Source organism: Rosa chinensis, chromosome 7, assembly GCF_002994745.2.
Source record: "Rosa chinensis cultivar Old Blush chromosome 7, RchiOBHm-V2, whole genome shotgun sequence".
NCBI classification, from domain to species: Eukaryota; Viridiplantae; Streptophyta; class Magnoliopsida; order Rosales; family Rosaceae; genus Rosa; species Rosa chinensis.
In genome coordinates, this window is record NC_037094.1 from 57,218,881 (window position 1) to 57,226,140 (window position 7,260).

The 7,260-nt window shown below is 37.0% G+C and overlaps 1 long non-coding RNA gene across 2 annotated transcripts; it reads right to left on the reverse strand.

Moving 5' to 3' along the window:
- Positions 1-2,551: 2,551 nt before the first annotated feature.
- Positions 2,552-3,722, reverse strand: LOC112175319. Of its 2 annotated transcripts, none has more exons than XR_005803238.1 (3): positions 3,268-3,722; positions 2,778-2,839; positions 2,552-2,690 (listed from the first exon to the last, which is right to left on the reverse strand). It is a non-coding gene; the product is annotated as an uncharacterized LOC112175319 (long non-coding RNA). The 2 variants fall into 2 exon arrangements; XR_002926401.2 differs by having other exon boundaries at positions 2,778-2,859.
- Between the last annotated feature and the right edge of the window lie 3,538 nt (positions 3,723-7,260).

Below are 7,260 nucleotides of genomic sequence, written 5' to 3' on the forward strand. Positions count from 1 at the left end.
ACTTTGGAGCCTAAGCTCTGATACCACTTTGTTAGGAATTTGACCTACAATTCCTCTTGTGGAAGCAAACAAGTGCAAAACAATATAGATAAATGATCAAGAAAACAAACACGAACTTGTTAACGAGGTTCAGCAAAGAACTTTGTCTACGTCCCCGGGCTGCTTGGGTTTCTCTATAGAAGAAGAAGAATACATGAACAAGAATACAAGAATCTCTCACAAGAATTTCTCACCAACTCTCAAGACCTCACTTTCTCTATCTGTTTAATGCTTTAAAGATTTGATCTACTACTACAACCTATGCCCCTATTTATAGATATCTAACTAAACCCTATAAGACATTAGAAACCTATTCCCAATAGACATAGAAACCATTACCAAGTAGGATTATGTAAGCAAGTAGGAAACAATCAAAACTCCTATTTGATCAAGGATTAACAAATCCTTATCCTATGAGGAATCGGATCCACACACCCAACATTTATTACTATCGATTACTTGTTTAGTTGTGACGAAAATCTTTTTTTTTGTTTTTTTTTGTTTTATTTCATGAAGTTTGATTCCTATGCTTCTAACAGGTAGGGGAATTGGCAGCTGTAGCTATTGGAGCCACAGTTTTGCTTGAAAGCCTTGTAGCAGGGTGAGTAATTGACATGTTGTTTTATGTTTCAATTAATTAATTTGGTCATGTTATAATTTATAAATACAATTTTGGTCGTAATCGTATGCAAATTGAACTAGTAGCTACAAAATAGGAAGCCAAAGATTTCTTTAGACATACAACAAAATGATTATGTTCTTTAAACGACTAAACATGGTAAGTTTTGTACAACGAAACACTTTTGTTCACTTTAAAATGCAATAATACTAATGTTTAGAGTAAACTCGGTTGTTATAATTAGCTTTTGTTTTTCTTTGGTCTATGTACATATTCGAGTTAATGTTAACATGCATGGTTTCACTCTTTCCAGGCCAGTAACGGGTGGTTCAATGAATCCGATTTGAACTTTGGGTCCAGCTATTGCTTTTGGAAATTATAAGGGACTCTGGATTTACTTGATTGCACCAACATTTGGTGCCTTAGCTGGTGCTGGTGTATACACAGGGGTAGAACTAGGATTTAGAGTTTGGGGGTCAAGATTTATATATAATAATTTACCATTATCATACTTAAAAATAGGGAGTGAAATTCACACTCCTTTACAATCCTTACTTCATGTTTCTTTTTTGGTGATTTAAATTTTTTGTTTTTGTTTTTGTTTTTAATAACTCAAATTTTGTCTTTTGTATAAATTTCTACCAAAAAAAGGAATGAATAAGGGTGGATTGTAAAATAAGAAGTGTGAATTTCACTCTCCCTAAAATATAATCAATAAAGTAATAAATGAACATATGTAGTTAAGTTTGGAAAATGTTTGGGGGATCTTCTTTACTCAATGCACATATGTAACTAAGTTTGGTAAATGTTTGGGGGATCTAGACCCCATCAAGCCTGATGGTAGTTCTGCCAAAGTCAAGCTCCCAATCCAAGATAGACTAACCAACTAGGTAAAGGTCTAAGGAGAGAGCGCTTTCTCAATCGTTTATCCATTGAATGATCATTATTTTTCATCACAAGATAATTAACATGCATTTTTTTAAATAGATTCATGACCTCTCTATTGGTGAGGAGATGAATGAAGCTTTAAAGGAGAGGATAACTTAAACTATCTCATATCACATTTATCATAGTATCCGCAGCTACTCGTAGTCAGCTTAGTTTCATTCAAAAACTGTTGGGAAAAGTTGTAGAATGGAAGTAACAACTCCAACCACAAAAGGATAATATGCAAAGAAATAAAAGAGTAATGGAAAGGGAACACCGGATATAATGTGGTTCGGCAAGGTGCCTACATCCATGGGGCAGCAATAACAAGAACTTCCACTATGATAAGGTGAGTACAAGAGATACATAACTTCAAGAAACTGTTTGAAGGAAACTCTCTCTCACACTTGTTTTGCTACCTAACAACTACAACACTCTCTACTTGGAATGGACACAATTCACTCTCTACTTGGATGAAGATGTTTCTCTTAGATGAGATTGGATATGATGACTAGAATGAGCAAATCACCTCTTCTTATATTGACCAAGGAGGAAACCTCTAGATGACTTCATTAATACTCCATTCAACCACCTCAATAAATACTCCTTCATGAGTTGATTGCTTCTTATGAGTTGATTGATTCGTTTGATCTTTGGATGGATGAAGTGACTGATAATGAGACTCCTCTCAATGTGGCTTTGATTAAGGTTGAGTATCAATCAATGTTTTAAAAGGCTGAGGCGTAGCCGAGGCGTTTTCGGGAGAGCCTCAAGAAGGCGTTCGCCTTGAGGCGTAAGGCGTAAGCCTTACGTATAAATCAGTTGTATTTATGTATATAACTAGTCTTATATATAGAACATGTATTGTAACCAAAAACTAACATTTGACAACCAAAATCAGACTACTCCCTCCCAATTACACACTGAAACTCAGAAACCAATCACACAGACTGAAAAAAACAGAAGTTGGGAATTGTTTACATACAATTCTGATGGTAATGGCTCAAAGCTTAAAAGCTGATTATCAGCATCATTGTTATTGGCTTCACTGAGATCCCTCAAACTTCTGCTAGGAGTCTTGTCTATGCAGCCACATCATGTGCCCCTGAAACTCACAAAACAAACATAACCGTCACGTCACAACACAAACATAACTGTCAATTTCTCTAAAAGATAATAACAGAAGCTATACCAGAAGCTAATTATCAGTGATTAGTACTCTAGCCAGCCTCACTATACTTGAAGGTGTTCGATCTGCCATACAAGGAACATTACTACAATAAGTAGAAACTTAATTGAGAAAGCAATTCTGCTAGAGGTAAAGCCAGTAACTTTGGCCATAATGAAACACCACTCCTTTGTTTTGATTACAAAATGATTACCAGAAACACATGAAAATCCCAGATTGCTATTATATATGAGTAATATGACCAAAGCACATGATAATCCCCAACACTATGGTCTGCATATTCTGCAAACCTTGCCAATACCATGTTCTTTCCCTCATTTAGTATCAATTGCTATCACTGCACCGATTGCTATCATACATGATTTTTATTCATTTATGCTATTATCATAATCTCACATTCCCAGTTGCACCAAAGTGATTAATTGAACAAAAAAAACAAAACATTTGCTGCAAATCGGATTCACCAGCAAGATCGAGGAAATCAAATTCATACCTTAAATCCTTTGCTGCAAATCCGATTCCAAATCTCCAAGTGAGAAAATCTCTTGCTCCAAGTGCGAAAAAAGCCTCCTTTAGAGCCAAATCCTTGAGAAAACTCATGGGCTCTTGATGATTTTATCAAATTTGTTTCTTGAGAATTGGGATTTGGAAGTGAAAGAGTCGGAGTTTTGATGGAGGAGGCTGAAGGAATCGAAAATAACTTCAGCTCGAGACCTGAAGGAGTTTTAACTCTCAAAACCACCAAAACGACGTCGTTTTGGTGAAGACGAAAAAAAAAAAAAAAATTCTCAGGCGTTCGCTTTAGACGCCTTAAGGCGCGCTTTGGCCGCCTTTTCCGCCTGCATCGCCGCCTTGCCCGCCTCTGCGCCTCACCTGCAAAACACACTCATTTTCTACAGCGCCTCGCGCTTTCTAAGCCTTAAGGCGCGCCTGAGGCGCGCTTTTTAATACATTGGTATCAATGGCATCCGAAGTGGTGCTCTTGTTGTAATATGTTTGGTCATTCAGAGCCCCAATGCCCCAAGACAATGCCTAGGCCTGTTCCAGCAGAGCAACCTCTTCATGAAAATCTTAGTAAGAACAAAATGGCTGGTCTCCAATATGTTAGAAAAAGGTCTGTGGAGTTGCCTTCAGGAACTTTTGTTGCTTCATCTCCTATTATTTGTTCTGATGCAACATCCTTTATTCCCTCTTCTGGTGCAACTCCTTGTATTCCCCTGTCAGATACAACAATATCTACTACTCCTATAATTGTGGAGGATCTTGTTGTTTCTGTTATTAGTAACGTTTCAAGCTCTCTCCCCACTCTTGATTGTGTTGGGCAGCAAGATGCTCTACTTGTATCTAGTAATGCCTTCTTTGCCTTAGCAGAAGTGGATGAGGACATTGTGCCTACTCCATCTAATACTGCAACTCCTAATGTGTCTCGCCTTGCTGCTCGTGTCAAGGAAAAAAATATTGATTCTTGCTAGCAAAGAAACCTACCAATTCACCATTAACAGCCACTGAAAATCTAGGGGAAGAAATGCAACTCTTGATCCAGCTAATCAAAGTGGAAGGAATTTTAAAAGCTTCAAGAGTTGCAAGAATGAAATCCCACTCGACAGTGTCATAAGCTTTCATAATGTCCACCATAAGAGCACATCTAGGATGACCAGTAGCTTTATGGTGATAACGAAGGAGTTCTTGAGCAAGAAGGATATTGTCTCCAATTCTGCGCCTAGGAATGAAGGCAGATTGGGAAGGCCCAGCAATAAGATGAAGAACGCCCTTTAGCCTGTTTGCCAACAACTTGGCAATAATTTTATATAAAGTGTTACAGCAGGATATAGGTCTGAAATCACTCATATTAGTAGAGTTAGCCACTTTAGGAACAAGAGTAATGATGGTGGAATTTAACTCCTTTAAGAGGAGACCTGAAGAAAAAAATTCCTTAACAACAGCAATAACATCTTCACCAATAATCGACCAAGCTTTTTGAAAGAAGCAACAGTTAAAACCATCTGGGCCTGAAGTCATATTAGGATTCATAGAGAAACAGACTGCCTTAATATCATCATACGTGAACTCGTGGCATAGAGAATTTGCAAGATCAGGACTAATAGGACTAAACCCCAATAAATGCAAATTATCCAAAGAGAACCTTGAATGATGAAAACTTTGACCAAGGAGATTATGAAATAAGTTTATAGCTTCATCTTTGATCTCAATATCTGAAGAAGCAATAGACCCATCACTGTGATTAATAGAAACAATCTGATTCCTATTTCTATGCTTTGTCCAAGGTCTTGAAGATAAAAGCAGAGTTTTTGTCCCCATGCTTGAGCCATTGCACTCTAGACTTTTGTTTCAACAACTTTTCTTCAGTAGCAAGAGCACTAGCATAAGATTTAGAGAGAGTTTTCTCTTGGATTCGCAAAAAGCCATCAAAATTAAGGATCAGCATCAAGCAAACGCTGGCAGTTATCTAATGCTGCTTTGCAATTAGAAACTAAGGATGAAACATTGCCAATAGAGTTGCGGTTGAGGAGCTTGAATTGGTCCTTTACAAGTTTAAGCTTCCAACAGACTTGGAATTGTTTAGATCCCTGAACATTGGTAGCCCACACATCGGAGACAATTGGAAGGAAATGTTCCCTATCATCTAAGAAGCTGAAGAACTTAAAGGGAGCTCTGCGTGTTGTCATCGGTAAACCAAATTTAACCACCAAAACAGCATGGTCAGAAATACTAGGGGGCAAGAACACAATACTACAATTCGAAAAAGAGTTCATCCAATACTGATTAACTAAGGCACGATCCAACTTTCTGGAAATAAAATTACCATCAACCTGCTTATTACTCCAAGAATAGTAAATACCAAAGTAGTTAAGATCATCAAGCTCAGAATTATGAAGACAAGAGTTGGAACTCATTCATAGCATTACTAAAACGATTATTGCCACCAACAGTTTTCTCACATCTTCTAGTAACATTAAAGTCACCAATAACTAACCAAGGAGAACTAGTACAGACACCAGCAAAGTTTTCCATGCTATGCCAAAGCTCTCTCCTAGTTGAGTCATCATTTGAACCATAGACAAAAGAGGCAAAGACATCGACCTGAAGGTCTAAAAGTCTAAGATTGCAGTGAACAACCTGACTAGAAGCATCCAATTTGTCAAGAGAAATTTTGGTGAAGTTCCAAAAAATCCAGATTCTTCCATTAGCATGACTACAAAAGTTATTAATAAAGCTCCAATTAGGAAAAATAGATCTTGATAAGGAGTCATCATTTACCTCCCTTACACGCGTTTCCACTAGACATAAAAGATCAAGGTGATGCATAGAAACAAGATTTAACACTTTTAGATGCTTTGAAGGGTCATTGAAACCACGAACATTCCAACAACCAAAATTAATCATTGGGAAATTGAAGCAGTGGAAGATGCCTGGGCATTAACAATCTTGACCCTAGAATATTCTTAATTAATCTCAAGTTATAACTTTATTCTTAAATGATAATACTACCATATTGAATTCAAGGCCCAAAGGCCTAAAATCTTAGTATATAATCGCTACAATTTTTTTTTTATCCTCTCACATCACATCTCTGATCTCTCGATCTCTCATTCTTTGACCTTTAATATTATTATATTAAGCTAGTATTGATGGCTAAGTCGTTAAATAAGTGAATCACTTTGAATCTAATTTAGATTTTAGTCTTTGACTGTATGTTTTGGATTTGAATTATTGAATTTTAAATTTAGATAATTTAACATAATTTCAATTATTGAAATTAAATTTTTACTATGATTTTTTTCAAAATGGCATGTTAATATTATATAGGTGAAAACCGCCTAACCGATCGAACAAAATCATATTTAATTGGATTGGATTGAGTCAGATTAGGCCTTTTTTTTTTTTATTATTATTATTATTTTTTATGATTGGTTTTCCAAAATGCCTAAACTAGAGGTGGCAAACGGGCCGCTAAGCAAGAGCACGGCACGGACCCGGCACGCTTAAAAGCTGCCCCGCACGGCCCAAGCCAGTTAGTGGCCCGGCACGACCCGAGCACGTTAGAATAACGGGTCAGGTTGGGCCTAGGAATATTAGCCCATTGGCCCGGCCCGGCCTGGCCCGAGCCCGTAATGGGCCTTGCAAGGCCAGATCACGACATATTGTGGGCCGACCCGTTACAAATACAAAATTTCATTTTGTTTTTAAAAAAGGTGCTTCTATTCATACCTCCAAAGTTAGCATTTAGACCTCCTAACTTAATAGACCTCCAACTTACTTTAATAGACCTCCAACTTACTTTTATAGATAACAAATTTGCTATCTATACCTCCCTAATTTTCCCACAATGCCAATCGTCCAATAAAATCAATAAAAACTTCTTCTTTTACGTTCTATTCATACCTCCAAAATCAGTAGTCGACCTCATTCAATTTTTGAAGATTTCACGATCCTATTTTACACTTCATACAATTAAGCTACAAAA